Genomic DNA, 22,861 nt, shown 5'->3' with positions numbered 1-22,861 from the left:
CAACATAAAATTTGAAACAAAACCAATGGCCTTGCTGTTGTTTCTGTGCTGCCAACTATTTTAACTCTTTTAAAACTGAAATGAATTTGGAGGTTTTTGGTTATTTGTGTTTTGTTTCATCAATCTACATTTTTATATTTCCATTTTGGAAGCTATCTGGAATATTCGAGGGAAACATGTTCATAAGATTGAATGGTGTCAACATTCATGAGTAGGATTGCAACTGGATGTGGAAATCACAACATGAAAGATAACAGTACTGAGTTCAGTGGTTAGATATTTGCTTTGGACTTTACTTTTAAAAGTCATCAGTTGTAAATTGAGATTTAGGCTCTTTAAGGAACAAAATCCCTTCAAACTGAATTCAGAAGCAAGGCTCTTAAATGGATGAAATTTTCAAAACATTGATTGAAGTTCTGCAGTTTTGTCTCAGTTCAAATTAGAACAAAGTTCCTTTTTACTTCAAGTTCTAATCTGTGGCCATTGAGGATCCAATACATTTTGGTACTCTAGTAGACAAAAAACATAAATGGTGCCCTCTGTGGTGATTTATAAAGAAAATTAAATAATGGACCATTTGCTGCCTTTTAATTATGCCTCAGAATTGATCAAATCCTGTGCATTCAGTGTAACGATCGAATCAGCCATCTCCAGCTAATTCTGCCTTCCTTCTTTATTCGAAAAAGGAAATGCTTGAAAGTTATTGAGTAACTGCAGGCAAGATCAATTTAGTAAGATCAACAAGGGATCAGCATTTTTTATTTAGTTAATTAGAATTATATCTAGCCCTTCATTGGCACTCAAGGTGTTCCTTCCTCCTATTTTTGCCCCCAGAACAGGCCTGCGAGATGGGCTGGGCTGAGAGAGAGGGACTGGCCCAGAATCCCCCAGGAAGCATCCATGGATGAGGGTGGACTTGAACCTGGGTCTCCCCACTCCTAGTCTACCCTCACCACTACAACAATCTGGCTCTGGGGCTGAGAAAGAGGCAGTACCATTGAAAGTTATCAAGGAAAGGAACACCTTGTACTGGGTGAGAGAGGAGACAGGAGACCAGGTTGAGATAGGAAAGTCATCAGGTGAATAATTCTGACTAATGGAGTGAGGAAAGAAGAGGACTGATTTATAACAAATGAGTTTGTAAAACCTTCCAGCCAACATGGCGCAAAATGTCAAGCCACATCATGCACCTGTCAATCCTGTCGCATTACATCCTTTGTGTAAATATGACACCAGTGGAATTGGAGTGACAGATGAGACCCAACATGATGTCTCCATGGGAAAATTGGCAAGAATAGCTCCCTAAAGTATCTCTGTACATGCAAACATTTTTTGCAGAGAAAGAGATCAAAAGTTAAAAAAAAAAGATACAGAATCTTTCTAGCAAGGATACTCACTTTTATCAGCATACTTGTGGTCTTTTCTTTCTTCTTTGCAGTTTGCATAGAATTTATTCAAAATGCAGCCATACCCATTCAATGAAAGATCAGCAGTTAAGGGCAGAGGAAGGTAGTTAGTTATTCATAGGCAAAAGAAGGCATTCATCTAAATTTAGAGAATTTATATGTTCAATAGGGCCCAGCGATGGTGTACCCGTGACACCTGGAAATCGCCTCAATTAAACAATTCTTACAGATTTTAGAAGATTTTAGTGTTCTCATATGAACTCCCATTAGAATTCAGGTAAGAATGCCAACATTTAGCAAGATGTCAGTTAAGGATGCTCCAAACTGAGAGTTAAGGAACATTGCACAAGATTTCAGGATTCTTGGAAACTGTAGTTTGGTGAGGGTAATAAGAGCATTTTAGATGCAGAGAACATTTCTCATGCAGAACTATAATTTCCATAGTTTCTTAGGAAAAGGTTGTGAGTAAGCCAGTTCAAGTCTGCAGAATAGTTTCACCCTTTATAACTTGCCAGGTTAACATTTGATAATCCTAGAGTCCATTTTAAATCAAAAACAGGTTCAAATGCTGTGAAAGACTTTGGTTCGTTTACCTGGCATAAAACTATTCTTAAGTAACATTTGGTGTCACATAGTGTTACCGATTTTTTTTTCCTCTGCTCAAAAAATATCAGTAGTCTTTAGAATATTGCCAATATGACAATGAAAATCACATGGCACTGGGGTTCTAATTAAAATAAAAGGCAATCTGAAAACATCAGTTGCCAGTCATTTTAAAAATTGCATTTGACACAATTCAGCCACCTCAAAGTGGCTCAGAACTGGACTGGGGCCTTTGCTCAAGCCATCAGGAAGAAAATCATTACATTCTCTCCCCTTTATGTTTCTTGCATTTTTAGCTTCTGGAAAGGGTATGTGTTCAAGCTGACCATTAATTTGGAGCCATTCCTAAGTCCAGTTTGGATAAATATGATGAACGGGACCGAAAGGGATATGTAAAATATGGAGACATCCAATAATGAGTATATGACTGCAGTTCTAAAAAGAAGCAGAGAAACCATGAACACACAATATGGTAGCTTTTAAAGGCAATTTCTCTCTGTGGGTTTTCACTGCCGAGAAATTACTATATGTGTGTTCTAAAATATTAACACACATATCGCACAAGTCAATGAATGCTCCATCTACCTTTGTGAAGTGCAGATGTTGCAGGTAGGAAACAGCTGGGCTGTGGCACTGCACACAAAGGCCATTGATGTGACCCAATGAAACTGGTTGTCTGCCTAGAACCAGATAGGATCAGTCATTGCAGAGACTTGCTGAAATGTAAGACTGTTGTCATTGGTATCAGATGTTCCTTCCAGTATTCCTTCTCTTCTTGGCCCATGTCCTTTGACAGGAGGGAGGGAAGAAAGCCACGCCTGTTCCTCCACTTCCTGTCCAGTGCTTTATAGTCCTTTGCAGTATCTTCAAGGGACATACAACCAAGAGCAGGTAACTTTATTAAAATTAAGTATGGGTACCATAAAAGTTTCACCAAAAACAAGAATATAATGAAGGCATATATTAGTGCCCCCATTCATATGAAACATTTGCAGAATTTTAAACCAAGACTAAGCACTCTAATGAATGCTGCAGCATGCAAAGAAATGTGGTCTGCTTCTATTCTGAGAAATATAACATGGATAGTATGAACTCACTGTGCGTTGTCACCCACTGTCTTCGTTGTTCTATCCATGACTTCATGGAAAAACAACACAGGGCCACAGCAGATGGCAACATATAAATCCAAACAAACAAACAAACTAACAAATAAAACATCTAGCCAACCTGGACTCATCTCAGAAAAGCTATGCAGAGATCAGACCTGAACAGTACGTCAATGAGAAGCTATCAGAAAACCCCAGGATGGTAGGCTGGACTGGGAAGCTGAAAAAATGTCCTGAAGAAGGCAATGGCAAGCCATTTCTGTGCAGCTGGCAAGAAAACAACATGAACATGCTGGTGCGTTCAGCAGGAGTCATGCTAAACTTATGGAGACTTCACCTTTTTAGACAACACAGGGAGAAAACACAATATCAGAAGGAATCCAAGTGGATTTTGAAAAGGAATCTCTCTGTCCTCTGCACGTTGTCCAAGTTGTTTGATTTTTTGTTTTTTAAAAAAGCTTCTTTCTTTGACATACTGGTAGCATTCTCTCCCTGTCTTTCTTCTTTTTTTATATCCCTGAACTTCAGGGCTGTATGTATCTTTTCCAGTCCCTTTTCTTTTCTTCTCTTTTATACATCCCCAGCAGGCTGAGGGATCTGTGGCTAATTTGTTTTGATATCAATGTGCTTTGGTCTGCCTTCTTTTTGAAATGAATTCCTTTTGTAGGAGTGGGGTCGAGGTGGTGGGATGCTTCCAGCATAGGTATCATCCACAGCAGAAAAAGGTGACCGACTTTGATCAGCGTGCTTTCTGTTTTCATGTTGATCATTTGAAATGCAACAATGTACAGTGCTGGGTAGCTTCATGAGTCCTTATCTGGTTTCCTCCCAGGCTGTTTCCAGTAGTTAGAGGACATTTTTTTTCTCCTTCCCTTTATGCTTCTTAGCCCTTTCCTAAATAACTATTAATTGGAGGGGAAAGGATATAGACCATAGTATAGAAAGAGGCCCAGTGTTATTGATGCACCATTATAGTTGGGGAAAAGTGTCCAGGGCATTGTGATATAAGAAAGACCATAATGTCTCAGTGATGGAGCACATGCTTTGAATACAGAAAGTCCCAGTTTGGGTTATTTCCTTTTAAATAACTGCATAGCAGTTGGTGGGAAATGCCTTTGGCAGAGAACCACTCCGGTTGAAGAAGAGAAGTCCAGACTAACTGAACTACGTCTGTTTGGGAATATGTTAACTAAGATCATTCTAACATCATCATAGAAATGTAGAATCATAGGGTTGGAAGGGACCTTGGAGGTCTTCTAGTCCAACCTCCTGCTCAGGGTAGGAATCCTCAGATCATCCCAGACAAATGGTTGTCCAATCTTAGCTTCAAAATCTTCAGTGATGGAGCCCCCACAACTTCAGGGGACTAGCTGATCCATTGCTCCATAGCATTCATGGTCAAGAAATTCCTTTTTTTGATTTTGTAAAGCTTTCACCCGTTGATTCTTGCCCTGCCTTCTGAAGTTATGGAGAATAAATCCATACTCTCTTCCCTGTGATAGCCCTTTAAGTGGTGGAAAACCTCTATCATGTCTCCCCCTAGCCTTCTCTTCCAGATACTCTGTTTTTCACAAGATTCTGCTTCCAAACCCTTCACATCTTTGTTGCACTTTCCCCAGTTCCTCAGTTTCCTTTTTCTGTTATGGTGAACAAAACTGGACACAATATTCCATGTGTGGTCTGACCAGTACAGAGTAGAACAAAACCCTTGGACTGCAAGAAGATCAAACCAGTCCATCCTCCAGGAAATAAAGCCAGACTGCTCACTTGAGGGAATGATATTAAAGGCAAAACTGAAATACTTTGGCCACATAATGAGAAGACAAGACACCCTGGAGTAGATGCTGGTGCTAGGGAGAGTGGAAGGCAAAAGGAAGAGGGGCCGACCAAGGGCAAGATGGATAGATGATATTCTAGAGGTGATGGATTCGTCCCTGGGGGAGCTGGGGGTGTTGACGACCGACAGGAAGCTCTGGTGTGGGCTGGTCCATGAAGTCACGAAGAGTCGGAAGCGACTAAACGAATAAACAACAATGCAGCCCAAGATTCCATTGGCTGTTTTGGCAGCGGCAGCACACTTCTGGCTCATGCTTAATCTGTGGTCTACCAAGACACCCAGATCCTTCTCTCAAGTACTGCTGCTGAGCCAGGTTCTTCATATCTTATATACTTCTGGTATAACATTTCTTGCCATTGAACTGCATATTGTTGGATAGGGCCCAAAGTTGAAGTCTATCAAGATCCTTTTGAATCTTGAGCTTCACTTCTGAAGTGTTAGCTGTCTCCCACAGCTTTGTGTCATCTGCAAATTTGCTGAGCACCCCTTCTGACCCCTTCTCTAAATCATTTATAAAAAATGTGGAAGACACTGAACCCAGAACATAACCCTGAGGTGCCCCACTGCATACCTCCCTCCATTTAGACATAATTCTTAGTTAAGTAATCAGTAGTCTTTCAACAACAACAAAAACCCTATGCAAACTACACTCATCTTACTATTCTGCAGTAAAGATTAGTAGAGTATAAGGGAAACTGACACTCAAAGAGAGGAGTTTTTCCCAGTCATGGTACAACTGAAGTTAAGTCCAAGGCAACTCAGATTAAATCCAAGTCCAAGGCAACTCAGAGATCATTCCATTAATTAGTATACTATGCTATTACTTAGGGCAGTGTTTCTTAACCTTGGGAACTTTAAGATTTGTGGACTTCAACTCCCAGAATTCTCCTGGGAGTTGAAGTCCACACATCTTAAAGCTCCCAAGGTTGAAAAACACTTAGGGAATCAGATGCCCTCACATATGGAGCACATTTTATTTATTCATAGCCATTTTGTAACATACTGCTTTTCTTAAAATAACGATGACAGTCAGCCATTCTGGCTGAGAAAACTTCAGTTGTATGGAGATTCCAACACCCAAAATCACAGTCCTCAGACAATTGAAGGATGCCAGGATTGGATGAGGCCTTGAGTAGTAGTTATTGTCTTGAGATGAGACTAATGCCTTGCTGTTGCTTAGCTGTGGGTCAAGCTCAGTGGCTAAAGGAGGTCAGAAGGCTTGATGATGTTTGAACTTTGCAATTTCTTGTAAAAAAAGGGAACAGGACAATTTATATGTATTAATTTACTCAGTGCTAAAGTGATTGTATTATTAACCATGATGGGTCCTTTTGCATGGATACAAATTGAACTGAATTGTCTCAGATTATAGATGCCATTGCTATTTAGTTTCAGTTTTTGAATACAGCACAATGTGTTCAAAGATGTTGGAGAAAATCCTTTCGTAGCTTAGGATCCTGAAGGTCAAAATAAAAATACATTATTTAGAGTTTTAGAACAGGCAAGGAAAGTGTTGGGCATGAGTTTAAATAGATTGGAAATGTAAATACTGTTATTTTTACTGGTAGTAGTAATTATAACAGTAATAGCAATAACCACAACTTCAGTCCAATAGCAAATGTTTGTTTTGATGCTGCAGATATTAATAACTTTTCAGTAGTTTATTTCAGCTGCTGAGGTGCAGCTTGGATTTTTCCCTTGGTTTTTCTGGGGTAGGGTGGATTTTTAACTTTTTAATGTACATTATGCAAAATCAGATGAAACTCCATCCATCAAATTAAATTGGCTCTAGTCCACAGAAGCATCTGCTGTGCATTGGTGTTGGTGCCTCAGTGTTTTGCCTTATTTTGTCTGAAACAAATTCACAGCCGCTCACCCCACCCAGCAACCATGTTGTTTATTCAATGTAGTCAAAGCAGGAGGGAGAAAGAGAAACACTTTCAGAGGGTAGGTGATTTGCGACAAAGGACAGGGACTTTTTTATTGCGGCACCCCAGCTGCAGATTTACTCTCTTCCAAAGCTTTGGTGGATCAAATTTAATAACTACTCTGTAGTTTCATGTTATGCTTCTGCCAGAGTAATAAAATATTCATTGATCACTTTTTAAAATAATCTTCTGCAAACTACTTTGAACATTTATTTAGGGCACTTAAAAAAAAAGAAATAATCAAAGTATATTAAAGAGAGACTGGGGTAGGTATGGAAGCCCTTATGCAGGTTAGGCTCTGCTTGTACTTGTATGCTAATAAAGTATCCCTGGGTGCAATGATGGTTTGATAAAACTGGCAACAAAGGTTTTTATATTTCATGTTCACCTGAAGACCCCAGTGACAGACATTCCTTTCCAGTTTCTAACAACCTGAAACGAAAAAGAAATATACAGGGCAACCTGTCAGATCATCATGCAAACTTTCTTCATTGCTACTTCCATCTGGGTATTAGCAACTGGACTAAAAACTTAACCTAATGTTCACTTCCCAAATAATTGCACATAGATGTAATTTCCCTTTAGTTTCACAATTAGTCCAGATTAGGAAAACACATATATGAGAGAAAAATGTGCAATTATACATGGATAATTACATGCAGAATACCACACACTACAGGTACTTGCAAAGAATGAAGGGAAATGGTGTACAAATATGGATAGGCTTGAATGGCATGCAAATGGATGCAAATGTTTTTAAAACATTCATCGACTAACACTGAAGTTGATCTATTGTGTGTTTGGAGATGCTTTGTGGGGAGCAAAACAGATCTGTTTGCCCACTCATTTTTATTCCCACATACCGAAGCTTCCTCCACCTTGGTATGTTTTGCCTTTCTGCAACTATCTTTACATCCCTGATGTTGCAGTTCGTTTCTTTTGTGGCAATGGAGAAAGTCACTCAGAGGGCTGTGTGGGGATAATGATGCTATACTGAGAGTTAATTTAACAAGTGTCAAAGCTGCCTGTTCAACCTGGAGGGTAGGGAGTTGCAAATAAGTATTTATTTTGATGGGGGCAGAATCTCCCTCTAGTTTCTTTGTGATTTATCCACCGGCCTCGCTCTGATTTCTTATGATAGGCTGTGCATTGTTTGAAGCTGAGTGAGAAATTGGCTCCTGGCCTTCCCTAGAGATTTGCAGATGTTGTGCCGATCTGTACCTAAGACACACATTTCCTGTTTAGCAGCTTGCCTGAACCTATTTATGGAGCTGGGAGTATGTGCTGGGAGGACAGGGGGAGGTCTGGCTAGCAATGAAACAAAGCAGCTATGGTATGGAAAATCCAACTAAATAATGCTGTAATTACTGGGGTTTACCTGTACTTTAGAACCCACAAACTCAGTGGTGCTCCATTTCAAAAAAGGAGACTAAATTTGCTACTTATATTTGTTGTGTTGTTTCAATTCACCTCCAAATCAGGAACTGAGTGATAACAAGCACATCTGTCCGTCATGGGGGGCTATGTTCCTTCTTGTGTTTTGCTTGAACAGTACTTGGCCTCAGTTGCCAGGAATTGTGGTTAAGTCCCATTCTCTGGGCTATTTCTATGTGGTTCTACTGATATTTTGTTTATGACTGTGTATGGTGCACATAAACAGAATCATACTAGTTTCTGACAGTTGATCCTATGGAAGAGGGTGTGTCTTGCACTGTTGGTGTCTGAAACACTGTACAAGCTAAACCTCAGTTTATTGGATCTCAAGGCAACAGATTTCACATGCAAATGACCCAAATTACATCACTTGTGGCAATTTACATTTTTGGTGGGACGATGTGTTGACTCAAATGGGCATGTAATGACATCACACAAATGATATAAATGACCCCAATGATGTCATTGCAACATTTGTGTGATCATGTCAGGCAAATAATGTGAAAGTACTGCCATGACGGACTCTTCAATTTACCAAACCAAAATAAGATTTTTACTATACTCTGTACTATCATAATTCTGTCACTCTGTAATGAGAGACTTTCAGTAGTAGACTCACAAATGTATGGATCTTCTCAGTTTAATACTTTAATGACCATTGGGCTAAGGGAAGGAGGATTTCCAATGATAGCTAGGAAAATGAATACAAAGTGCAAATTATACTCACCAGGACTTTCAAATTCTAAAGCAGAGTGGAACACGGATGGGATAACCAATCAGAAGGAAAGATCACTGGAATCATGCTTTATTCCCTAGGTCCCTGGAAAGCTAATGGCCTGCATTTACCTTAAATTGTTCAGATCTGTCTGTTATTGTGGCAGAAGGCAAAAATGGACAACTTCCAGAGGCCCTAGTAAATAACATACATTGTAGCCCCTCCCCTTTCTTTTGTCCCCATTCACCATATTACTAATTTTAATCTCAGCAAGTGATGGCACAAGGCTGATCCCATCTGGGCTCAGAAGCTAAGCAGGGTTGTGCCTGGTTAGTACCTGGATGAGAAACCATCAGAAAACCTCAGGTTTAAAGAGTAGATGGTGAAGTAAACAAACATCTCAAAGGAAGGCAGTAGCAATCACTCACAAAGCTTGACCGGGATGGATGGATGGATGGATGGAAGGATGGATGGATGGATTATGGGCCGTCAAGTTGGTGTTGACTCTTAGTGACCACTATCAGCCCCACTAGGTAGACCAGACCAAGAAATCAACTTCACAGGAAGGCTAAAACTACTTTAATTGAAAGGGGGCTATAATAACACAATCTTGCAAGTCTAAATATGTTGTACCTGTTCCTCCATATAGTTCAATGAATTAGGGAGATGTCTATCTGATCCCCTTCTGAATATTATCTGTCTGTTGTGGACTTAAAATATGTTTTGCCCCTTGTCACTTTGGCAACGGACCTGTCATAACTCCATCAAGGTCATCTTCCTTACTCTCTACATCACATAGATAATTTTCTCCGTGACAATCTGTCCCTAATCTGCTCCTTCAGATTATGGTCATTTGTGTCTCAAATGATAACTCTGGGTTGATTCGATCAATGATTCATTTGTTTGTGTTCTTGGCTGTCTGTGATATTCTCAGGAGCTTTCTCCAGCACTGAAGGTTTTAGCTCTTTATTATGTTATGAAATAGTTCCTTACAGGGGTGTCTGCAGGGAGGGTCAAAAAGGTCAAGATAGTAGCCACAACCATGCAGTCAAAGCCTGGCCCTTTTTTACAAGTGTCATGATGTACCTGGTTCCTTACTTAACATTAGCACATTACTGGTTTTCAATCTTTGTTATCTTAAGTCCAACACTGATTCTGTTAAAGAACCTGGTCCCACCATGCCAGAAACAAAAAGGCCACTTTTTCAAAGACCTTTGATATGTTTACAGGCATTCTTTTATGACACTTAGGCTAAGTCTTAAGGACTTTGTTAACATTTCAGTGACTTTTTCTGTGTTCTACCTAAACTGCTTCTGCGCCTGATGGTAAGCATTCCACCAATTGAAAACTCTAATATGAAATGCCAATGCTAAACAAGGAAGTGTGTCTTGAAATAAGGAACAGTTGCACACCCTTTAATCTCAGATTGCTTGTCCCCACCCCTGGTGTGGGCAGGCTCAGAAATTCTTCATGGTACCAAAGTGCACCGGAAGACGATCCTGTGCAAGCTGACTGAAATTGTAACCGTCAAGGGAAATTTCACTCAGTTCCCTTTTTTTTGTACTGAGCATGAAACACGAAGGAACTACTGTGCCAAATGCATTGGGAAAGGAGCATGCCGACTCACTATCTCAGCAAAACAGCATTTGGAAAAGGGGAGCATAAAAGCTAAAGCTTTCTAGGCAGAAATGCAGGTCATTGTAACCATTCACCATATTTTCACTGACACACCAGAACATCATAGCAAAGAAACAAAAGATGAGATCGGTGGGTGGTGACCTAAAAGAGAAAATGTAGCATTTGTTGTTTGTCTGATGGCCAGCTGCAGGCTGTAAAATGGGTGTTGGACGATGAACTGTGCAAAAACAGAATGATTAAGTCATATTTCTAGAGGTGGTGTAACAGCCAACAATTCAATGCACTTAGGAATTAATGTTCTCGACCTCCAGCATGACTCAAAGCAAAGTTGCAGAATGAGATGGGAAAGTATCCTACACAATCAGGCAGCAATTGAAGATGCTTTAACATGGCAAGAGAAACTGGTCAAATGACTGGGTGTTTATTGACCGCTTGTATATTCTGCATCTTCTTTCAGAAGCTCAAGCATCATGCTCTTTTGACAATGAAACAGCAAACATCAGAATGAGTGAAGTTGGCTTGAGAACATCTGCTGGGAATTTATGTTGCTCATCATAACCCAGCAGGATTTTGGACCAAAAAGGGCATTTTAACAACAGACTTGGGTGTTTTCCCTAGGATTTAAGGAGAAAAAAGACTTTTTGCTTAGGAGGGGGAAAAGAAAAATAACTAAGAGAGAAGTTGCTCAGGTTTATCACAAATCTCCTACATGAAACAGTGCCAGATCTTCAATTTCAGTTTTAATCCAAAGAAGCTGAAAATATAGTCCTTATAAGCATGTCCATCTTCTAGGTTGTCTTTACCATTTCCTACTCTAGATTATAGCTCTGAGATTTCCTGGTTGTCTCCCATCCAAGCACTAACTAGTTTGATCCTGCTGTGAACTAGATTGCTATAATTATGGGAGAGTGATAATTATGATCAGCAGGGGCTTGCTGGGAAGGACAGGATCAGAAGGATGAGTTGTATATGTAAGAGAGTATGGGGTTGTGTGTGTATGACCACATATGTGGTTGTGTGTAGCCCTCATCCCTGATTTGTGCAATCTTCCTTTGAACTGGAAGTAAACAGGATGGTCAATGTGACCCTAACTTTACTCATACACTTCTCAGGAATAATGACTTAGATGTGCAGATTTTGTGGGGGAGAGGGGGTTTCTCATTTGTCAGTTTGCCTTCTAAATTCCTGCACCTGTAAGATTGAAAGGAATTACTCTGGAGGGAAAAGTGGATTAACCCCAACACTAATCTGCTTTGCATTGGGTCTATTCAATGCACTTCATTCACACAATATCACACGCTGGATTAGACCTAGTTTTTCTTTCTTTGCTTTTCAGTGGATTCACATGTTGTGCAGGCCCAGTGTATTTCTTCAGGTCATTGTTGATGCGTGGTGTTACCTGAAAAGCTGGGTTAAATTAATTGAGTGATGCAACCACACACACACACACACACACAAAATGGGTTTTAAGGTTCGCTCTGCTCCTGCCTAGCCTTTCTGATTTATTTATTTGATTTACTGTATAAATTCCACCTCTCCATTCCTTCCTTCCATTTTTCCCCACAACAGCCACCCTGTAAAGTAGGTTGGACTGAGAGAGAATGGCTGGTCCAAAACCACCCAGGGAGATTCTGTGGCTGAGGGTGGGGAGGACTCAAATCAGGTTCTCCCCTGTGCCAGCCCAACACTTTAACCGCTTCTCCACAGCATCTCTCCTTTCTTCCCTATGTCTTGCTAACGTGAGATGGTCTTTAGATCTTCCCTATTCTTTCCCATCCCTCCTTCTAGGATATCTCAGCAGCTGCAGGGACTTCCTTCTTGAGCAAAAAGAAAGCTCTGTTCTTGATCAGTGCTTGAAAAAGGCAGGAAGAAAGATGAGCAGGGAGTCCCGAAGTGCTATAGGATTCTCTCTCTCTCTCTCTCTCTCTCTCTCCCATCTCTTTGGTGCTGTAGAGGAAAATTATCTAATTCCACCATCCGTCATATGAACATGCTTGCTTAATTTAATACAATTATTCCATCAAGGAGGATAATCTCTGCAACATAATTCATTTACACAACATATTTCACAACTGTCGCTACCTCTCCATTTCTTATTACCGTGGCTGATAATTTCATGACTGCTTATGGGATAAGAGGAAGAGAGCGAAGGAAAGGGGCGAACTGTGCTTGTGTGTGTATGGATCTATGTGGGTGCCCATGTGGATTGTGTGTTTGTATGTAGGGGCCAAGAGACAATGGATGCCTCTGGAGGCAATGCTGGAGAAGCATTTACTTTGTGCCAGTTGCCACTGGACGTCCATTATTGAAATATTTATTGGGCCAGCATTTGGGGGATAAGCTAGTGAGTCGGTAGATAAGCCAGTGACGGACGATATCGTTCAGCAGACAACAATGGCACAATTGTCACTGGCCCCAGATGTGCCAGCCAAGGAACACTATTGTGCATTTATGATGAAATGAAGATCTCTATGAAAGGGGAGAAAATTGGGGGGAGAGGAGAGAGAGGAGGTCTGGAGCTTTGTTTCCAAAGCCACTGGGGGATATTATTATGCCTTTTTTCCACCACCCCCTCCCTCTGTGGCTTCTCGGATCTCTCCGGCGTTGGCGGCAATTTCTTCCCATCAAGGTCATTTAACAGGCTGCAGTATGGGGTGAATGAGTTCCCAACGGTCACAAAAAGCCACTTTGGTACACCAGCCACTGTTGGCCTTGTGTCAGGTCAATTCAGCCCAGCTCCCAGGCCAGCGCTGCCCATGGAGAGGTCCCTCGAATGTGGAGGTGCCAGCTTGTTCCGCTGTTGATTGGCATCAGAGCCTCCTTGAAGACTGTTTGGAGCTGCCTTGGTGGATTCGGATCTTGGAAAAGGAAAGGAAAAAGAAAGAAATGTGAAGACCGGGATCTTGTGCTGGGCAGAGAAATTCTGCAATTATCTATGCTTCCCCCCCCCCATTCTCATACAATTGTAGGACAGAGATATTGCTTTCAATCTTTCTTTTTAAAAAGAAAAAGACTGAGATCCTGGATAATCTCAGTGACACTCCCATTGGTGGGATATGGCGTTCTTGTCCGTAGTTATGGTGGGCATCTTTGTCTTATACATCCCTCTTTACACCCTTTTTACCCTGCAGCATCTTTGGCTGCTCAGGAGATACATCAACATGGGACCAGAGGCATCTCCAACATCTAACATCTAACAGTTTTGACAAAACATCACAACGGGGCAATGCAAGCTCCAACCCTTTTGTGAACATCTTGACACTTGTACAAAAGCAGTGGAGTTTGTTTCATGCTGTTGAAAATCTTGGTTTGTCAATTTGCCCCTCCCCCCCCTCTGCATCTCCCCTGATACCACTGCATGGGATTTTTTCATACGGCAGGGCTACTAAGCCCTCTTAGGAGGATTTCTGTGTCTGAGAAATAGTGGGAGGATTTTCCTTTTTTCTCAGGAGTTAAAGGATGTTACAAGTTGGTTTCAGCATGTTAACAAAGCCAAGGTATTCTTAAACTTCAATTTAATTGGCTTTCATTGAGCTGTCTTTGGTTGCTCAATGAAAATGGACCTCATTTTTGTCCAGATATGCCTCCACCACCAAAAAAAATACAGATAAACCTGTTACATCCAAAGTAATAAGGATGTTAAATGATGTTATGTATACATAATTTGTGTCAATTTAAGGAATTTGTGTGTGATGTCATTTGTACAGTAATTGTATCACATAAATGGTATGAATGATATATTTCTGGATTTAACAGACATTTGGGAATAGTGGACACCCCCCCACACACAAATAATACAATACGATCTTGATTTAATAGATCATCTTAACTCTTTTGTGGGCCAAGTCTTCATGTTAAGATATAACATGGTATATTTTGTGGGCCTGGCATTTGGCTACAGCAAATAGGTTTAATTAGCCCAGTTTTAGCATCAATCAGCCTGTTGTGCGAATGCAGCCACTGAAATGTGGAGTTGTGGTCAACGCATTGTGTACCGATGTATGAATGGAGTAATGTGTACAAATGTGTGAACTTAATTACAGCATGAACTGAGCAAGTCTCCCGGAAATGAGTAAAATTTAGCAGGCCAGCAAAGACCAATGACTAGTTTGATTCTTGATTGAAACCAAAAATCAGTGCTTGAGAGGAGAGGAATAATACAAACACATTTCTCTCACACTGAAAACTAGTATCTGGGGAGGTTACTTTATGTTTACTTTATGAGACACCAAGACATAATGAGGTATGTTTGTATTTAACATTTATAAATTGCCCTTCTGCTGATTCAAGTGCCCTGGGCTATATACAATGGATTTAAAACTATGTAATGAAAATCCATTGGACACCTTCATATCTGATGCCCGTGCGCATTTGTTCACATGTGAATATTCAGAATTCTTTTTTATAAAATCCCTCAGCAGATTTATAAACTAAGTTCTAAAAGAAGAGGAAGTTTCATTCTCATTTTTTGAAACTTAATAAAACTGGGAGAGGATTAGCTTTGCTCGGCAGGATGTGCCGAAACTACAGGTAGTCCTTGCTTAACAACCATTTGTTCCGTGACCATTCAAAATTATGACGGTGCTGAAAAAATTGACTTACGACCTGTGTCCGAAGATACAGCCATTGCAGCACCCCCGTGGTCACATGATCAAAATTCAGGCACTTGGCAGCCCACCCGCACTTATGACCACAGGTACACTGCAACTCACCCCACCCACCTATCTGCCCCCAGATCTATGCCCTTTTGGCCACCCTGCAAGTGGCACTGGTGGTGACAGTGCTGGGGCTGGGGCTGAAGTAGAGACCTGAAGCCTTCAGCAGTCTCATGCCAGCTGCCACTGCCCCCAGACCTCAGGGGGGTGGATGTACAGGTAGTCAGATGGATGTACAGGTAGTCCTGGTTTAGCAACCACAGTTGGGACTGGCAACTCAGTCACTAAGCAAAACAGTCACAAAGTGAAACTGTAACTGTACTTATGATCTTGCTTCCTCTTTCCTTTGCTTTACAGACCTGCGAAGGTAGTAAATGCGAAGATTGGTTGGAAAGTTACTTTTTCACCACCATCATAACTGTGAACAATTGCTAAATGAGTCAGTCACTAAACAAGGACTACCTGTATACACAAGGCCCCTGAATCAGTGCGGGTACAGTTTGCATTTCTCCAGCTCAGCCTTTCCAAATTAAGCTTCCCCTTCCCCCCATTATTGCTGACCATTATGGAAGTTATAGGCTAGACAACTGGAGGGCAGCAGTTTTAAGGTAATTCTTCTAATGCATGAAGAAAAGTTACTGTTATTTGAAGGCAGCATTGCAAGCTGCCGACAACTTTGGAATCTCAGTGAAACCTCTCTGTTTTTGCAAAATGTACTTTTATAAAAAGAGGAATTTAGCAAATAGAATGCTTCAAAGATTACATAGGCAATATTTCTGTTTACTGTTCATATTACTATTATTATTATTATTATTATTATTTACATGGTTTGCAGCAATATTCAAATAGGCCATAGTTTTAAAAAAAAGTTTGAAACTTTCATCCTATTTGGGCATCGTTATTTATATTATTTTTTAAAAAGAAATCCAGGCAGTAATGTCTTGCTCTGTAGGCATTTATTCTTTCAGTGACCAGAGATACAAATGCTTGACTTGGTGGAAGCCTCTCTGTTTGGTTTATCTGGTCTGGCCTGGTTTAATTTTTTTAATTTTTGACATGTCCTAAAATGAGAAAGACCGTGAGTTCTAGTGCTGCCTTAGGCACAAAGCCAGCTGGGTGACCTTGGGCCAGTCCCTCTCTCTCAGCCCAAGAGCCAATCAGGTGTGGTATGAGAATTCTACTCCCGCCTTAGGCACAAAAGTGGGCTAGGTGACCTTGGGCCAGTCCCTCTCTCTCAGCCCAAGAGCCAATCAGGTGTGGTATGAGAGTCCTAGTCCCGCCTTAGGCACGAAAGCGGGCTAGGTGACCTTGGGCCAGTCCCTCTCTCTCAGCCCAAGAGCCAATCAGGTGTGGTATGAGAATTCTACTCCCGCCTTAGGCACAAAAGTGGGCTAGGTGACCTTGGGCCAGTCCCTCTCTCTCAGCCCAAGAGCCAATCAGGTGTGGTATGAGAGTCCTAGTCCCGCCTTAGGCATGAAAGCTGGCTGGGTGACCTTGGGCCAGTCCCTCTCTCTCAGCCCTAGGAACCAGGCAATGGCAAACCAATTCTGAAAAGCCTTGCCAAGAAAACTGCAGGGACTTGTCCAGGCAGTCTCCAAGAATCGGACATGAGTGAACGGATAAAAACAAAACAAACAAGGTGAGACATGGTTCAGAAGAACAAATTAGACACAGTCTCCAAGCTTAAGTGGGCTATCGAACTTGGCCAAAAGCAGCAGCAAATTTTGTCATTGGCTCTATTTTTTAAAGAAAGTGGGAGGAGATGGGTGGTGGCAAATTTGATAAATAAATACATAAATATTTTATTTATTGCTTGCTTGCTTGCTTATTAGATTCAGAACACTGCCCAAATGACTCTGGGTGGCTTAAATAACTCAAAGAAAAGAAAACAATTAAAAAAAACAGGAATGTTCAGACAAAACCCTCATTACATGACAAAAAGTCCTCCAGGGGTTCAACTACCAACCTAAACCCCAGACCTGAGAGCAAAGCCATGTTTTCAAAGACTTGGGGAACCCTTGTAGGGTGGGTGCCATGCGGATCTCCAGGTGGATGCTATTCCAGTGGTCAGGGGCTGCCACAGAGAAGGTGTGGTTCTGGGGTTGGTATAACCCTCTAGACAGGGATATAATAGAGACAGATTATATGAGAGACATGTTATCATTATTTTATTTAAACTTGTAACATATACTCTTGTGAAAACCACACCCAGTACAACCTTCTATCTGTTCAAATAAATCTTCAAAATAATTAAAGTAACATTGAATAGAACTCTTAGAGCAGATATCAGGTCAAAAGCAATTCTTTTCCAAGTATGGTTCCCACCATGTTTTTTTATTTTTTTATTTATTTGTTTGTTTGTTTATTTAATTTTCTGTCCCGCCTTTATTATTTTTACAAATAACTCAAGGCAGCAAAGGGACGCGGTGGCGCTGCGGGTTAAACCGCTGAGCTGCTGAGCTTGCCGATCGGAAGGTCGGTGGTTCGAATCCGCGTGACGGGGTGAGCTCCCGTTGCTAGTCCCAGCTCCTGCCAACCTAGCAGTTCGAAAACATGCAAATGTGAGTAGATTAATAGGCACCGCTTTGGCAGGCAGGTAACGGCTTTCCGTGTAGTCATGCCGGCCACATGACCACAGAATTGTCTTCGGACAAACGCCGGCTCTTCGGCTTTGAAACGGAGATGAGCACCGCCCCCTAGAGTCAGACGCGACTGGACTTCATGTCAAGGGAAACCTTTACCTTTACCTTTACAAGGCAGCAAACATACCTAATACGACTTCCTCCTCCTGTTTTTCCCACAACAACGGCCCTGTGAGGTGAGTTGGGCTGAGAGAGGGACTGGCCCAAGACCACCCAGCTGGCTTTTGTGCCTAAAGTGGGACTAGAACTCTCCTACTACACCTGATTGGCTCTTGGGCTGAGAGTGGGGTACTGGCCCAAGGTCACCCAGCCGGCTTTCATGCCTAAGGCAGGACTAGAACTCTCCTATTACACCTGATTGGCTCTTGGGCTGAGAGAGCGGGACTGGCCCAAGGTCACCCAGCTGGCTTTTGTGCCTAGGGCAGGACTAGAACTCTTGGTCTCCTGGTTTCTAGCCCAGCACCTTAACCACTAGACCAAACTGGCTCTCTCTTCCCACCATGTTCACTTTGGCAAGATTTCTTGAGATGGATAGGATGGGGTTCAAAGAATTCTAGCAACTGAACTAATTCCCGTTTAGAACTGATATATCCCCATGTACATTACCACAGAGATTTAGGGGTTTTCTTTCTAAGAGCCTTCCTGTGATAATGGAGAAGGTTACCCCTGGCTGTTTACATAGAGGTCTCCTGAATCTTCAAGAGTCTAGGGATTATCTGTTAAAGCAGAACTCTAGTCCCTTCTATAGTAGAGATGAGGACCACTTTGCAAGTCCCTGTGGTGGGCCTTAAATAATCAAATGTCTCCACAAATCTCATGTGATTGTCAAATGTTGTGAAATGCTTGCAATCTGACCACTAAGTTCTTGTGCCAAAATTTCACAAGCTTCTGCATGAGAATCCTGAAGTCTCATGAAGCATTGCATGCAAGTCCAAAATCCCTCAGGGTTTTATGTGATTTGTGAAAATGCCAAAACCTTATAAGGTCTTACCATCTTGATCAGCGTCTATGGAAATCATCTAGAATGAGTTGCAGGTGCCTTGGTCTCCATGGGTGCTGTGTGGCCCTGAGAATGCAGCAACCAATTTTATCAGGACATTTAAATGCATCTCTTTATTTTGTGTCCACGATTTGTTTTTAAAACTGCTTATAGCAGGCACTTGGCAGTTAACAATTATCAGGATTATGACAGATGGGAACAAGGAGTTAGAGCTGCTAGCGTATTTATCTGAAAGGAAAACTAGGTTACTTTTTCCCCAACTAATTTAACTTTCAAAGAGAAGGTCATCATAGATTAGATTAGAATATGGTAATGGCATCTGATAATTTGTTGTCTCTGCCTGATATGGGAATTCTCTTACATTCAGGATCAGGTAAGCACAGCATTCATATCAGGATTACAGCTGCCCAGAGTCGTTATACAAGAGCTGGGCGGTAGACAAATTTAATAATAAATAAAAATAAATAAATTACACCTTGCTCTGTTTGAATGCAATTTTCGAGGCAACATTTTGAGGGGGGGAGGGTGAAGAAACAAAGTCACTTTGTTCCAATATTACATATTTCTTCCATGGATGTTCCCATGATACATGTCCACCTGCACTTAGTTTTCCTTGACTGTTGCTCAGAAAAGAAATGTGTAGGCACTGACAGGTCATTAAGGCCACCTAGTCTATATTATCATAGGCCGATGCACTTTTACTCAAATGTAATTGCACAGGATGAATCATTTCAGTCAGTGCTCAAAGCCACTGGAGCTCCATTAGAGGACCATTAAGACCTTATTGAAGGCAATAGGGCTACTCTCAAAATCACTCCTGAAGAATTCTGTTTCAGGAATGCCACTTTACTACTTACGGGGCTGAAAGAAGAGAAAAAGACTTCCTGTTTCCCCTCCTTTATTATGATGGTTATTATTAAGAAGCACCAGCTGTGTCTCAGGAAGTTTATTTAATGTCATATTTAACATTAAAAAAAACAACTCCTTTTTCCGTGAGAGTTGTAGCATTGTTGATTCGGCATTAAGGTTAGATTTAATTGTGACAATTACAAAAGGGTGGGGGGAGTATGATATCTAACAAGTAGGAGAAAAGTGACTGGCTCAGGAGCTGACTTGCTTGAAATGATTGACAGGAAGCCGAATAATGGTTTCACTTGAATTCAATAGTTATTTATTTACTTATCCCTGAGATTTATTGTACTGTCTCTGTCAAGGCGGTGTACAAAAATCAAATGACAGTAAAGCAGTATTTCTGCACAAATTCAACCCCCAAAGGCATTCTGGGAAATAATAAATGCCTTTAATGGGAGACACCCCTTCCCAATCTACTCCAGAGGAGGGGAGACCCCATGCTCCTACCAGCATGCTGCTCCAATTGTGTCTCTTAGTAAAAGAAGACCCCCAACACTGTCAGGCAGAACTTTTTAATCTTCTGCCTGGAAGTGTCCATCCATTGGCAGCTGGAGGCCTGTTGTGGCAGAAGTAGTTATGGAAGGAGTAGAATTTGGATCTTTCTGAGAAACTGGCCTCAAACATTAAGGGGAAAAAAAAGGAACTCACTTTACAGAATTAGATTTGGGGATATTTGATTGTCTTTTATTTCATTCTATTTCTTCCTTTGTCTCAGATATTGTTTGGGGAAATTTTCTTCTGATGAATGGTTCAGGAAAAAGCACCTTCTGTATTTTAAGCAAAGGCCAAAGATGCCAACAGCTCAAAAGCTGTTTATATTCTTACATTTTTCTCTAATTGTGAATGATTGATATTGTTGCATATTTCATATTGACAACTCTCCTTGGATTTTTTGATGAAAAAGCATTTGGAAGTTTAAAAAAGACTTAACATTCCCTGCAACTTACTACTTATGCCAGTGTGACTACGTGGTTCTCTATGAGTCAGTCTTTTCTTGCAACTGCTGAGACAGCACTAGACTGGATCATCAGATCTCTGCTCAGATTTATTTTTTTAATCTTATTGCTTATAACCCAACCTTTTCTAGAGGTTTAGGGCAACAAAACAGCTCACTTAAAGCACTCCACTTCCAGTGACAGATGGATGAATGAATCCAGGGGAGTTTTAGAAAAGGGACAATAAAAGGGGCAATAAGGAGAAAACATTAATTTTGAAAGAAAAAGAAAGAAAGAAAGAAAGAAAGAAAGAAAGAAAGAAAGAAAGAAAGAAAGAAAGAGAGGGAGGGAGGGAGGGAGAGAGAGAGAGAACTTGAGTGTCTTGCTCTGAGACATTTAGACAAGCTGAGAATAAGGGACCTAACCATGGGTTGGCCACAAAGGCACCCATAGGATCTAACAGTTTAATTAAAGTAATGAAATGAGTGTTGAGATGTTACAGTGTAAACCACACCCTTGATGCATAAAACAAAGGGCAGAGCTTGCATCATAATATTGATATGCTCATTTTGTCATCTGCTCCTCCCTGCAGATGCTAATGTTTGCCCCATATCGCAGAAGCCAGAATGACTTTCATATTTCAACCTTATCTTTCAAATAGGGAATAGATTACATGGCCTAGTATGACCTTGGATGTGCCATCCTCATATTGTGGTGGTCAGTAGATCTCAACCTACAAAAGTCCTTGGCTGACCAAGCATGTGCTCCACTCCTGTTTAGAAACTCCTCCACTGTCCTACATCATCAGACTGATGGTACCTTCAGCTCTGAAGGAGGAAAATAAAAACCTTTCCATGAAGTTGAGCATAGTTTTTCAGCACTCATATTGAAGGAATGCTCTTAAAACCAAACTGAGATGAAGCATAGAAAATTAGCATGATAGTCTTCTACTGCATAATGATGGCTTTCTTTTGAAGGGAAAAAGGAAATGGTTTCTACCTAATTATTAGGTATCTTAACAATGCAAGACTAATGTATTTTGCATTAGTTGTATCCCTCCCCCTATATTGTTTGTGATGTATCTTCTTTGCAGATTAGATTGTTAGCTTCTGATATATGCAACAGAGCAAACTGTAGAACACAAATTCAGCTAATACAGACAACACAAACTTTGATGTGCATTCAGAATCTTCTCACACTAATAATCAAAATTTGGCCACAATATTATACTCTCTTATTTTGACAAGCATGCATCCATGCTGGCTCTGAGTTTTATATCTCTGACACACTGACAGGGCTGAACTCTTGAAAGAAAGCTGGGAAATACACTTAACAAATAAATAAAAGCTGGGACCTTCTCAGAGCAAAGACTAGACGCTGCTTTATTTATTTGTTTATTTGTTAGACTTCCAAACCACCACAATCAAAAGGCTCTCATAGTTAGTTGTGATCTCTCTCGCTATAGCAAGTAGGAACCTTGGGTTAAGAGGAATGCTTGTACTTGCTGCCAAAAAGGTGCCTCAACAATTCATCGTCCCACGCAAGTAAGCAGATCAAATGCATTTCTCTGAGAAAAGTGTGCCATCATCCATGGGGCATCATTGTGATGAAGCTAAACCAACCCGCACCAACACTAGTGGCCTGGCACTTTCTCTCCTCTCACAAATGCTACTACTTACATGTACAGTTGTGTAGCTCTATTTTTTGTTATTGTTGTTATCTAATCAGATATTCCTTCCTGCATCAGAAAGGCAGTTACTTTGCATCTAAATTAGTCCTGTGCCAGATCCTTTGTTCCCCTTTCTGTTGGCCCATATTTGAAGAGAGGGATTGAAATCAGTTAAAGAGGAGCCAACAGAAGTAATAGAATTTGGAGTTCATGGGAGAGGCAGGTGATATTGCTGTGCCTTATCTGCCTGATCTCTTTAACTTAAAAGAAAGCTCCCATCTAGGTGTGTGCCTGAGCACATGCTTACTCGTGATAGCACAGCACTTCCCTCCATCATTTACCTTCATTTGGGGACATGCTCACCTGTCAGGTGAGGACAGA

The 22,861-nt window shown here is 41.0% G+C and overlaps 1 protein-coding gene across 1 annotated transcript in view; it reads left to right on the top strand.

The window, feature by feature from the left end:
- SOX5 (SRY-box transcription factor 5) overlaps window positions 1–22,861 on the top strand; it is a 412,396-nt gene that overhangs the window by 325,299 nt on the left and 64,236 nt on the right. The gene's annotated exons all lie outside the window — the stretch shown is intronic.

The sequence above is a fragment of the Candoia aspera genome, chromosome 7, assembly GCF_035149785.1.
Source record: "Candoia aspera isolate rCanAsp1 chromosome 7, rCanAsp1.hap2, whole genome shotgun sequence".
Lineage (NCBI taxonomy): Eukaryota > Metazoa > Chordata > Lepidosauria > Squamata > Boidae > Candoia > Candoia aspera.
Note: the sequence above shows the minus strand (reverse complement) of the source record. Positions and strands in the feature narration are given on the sequence as shown.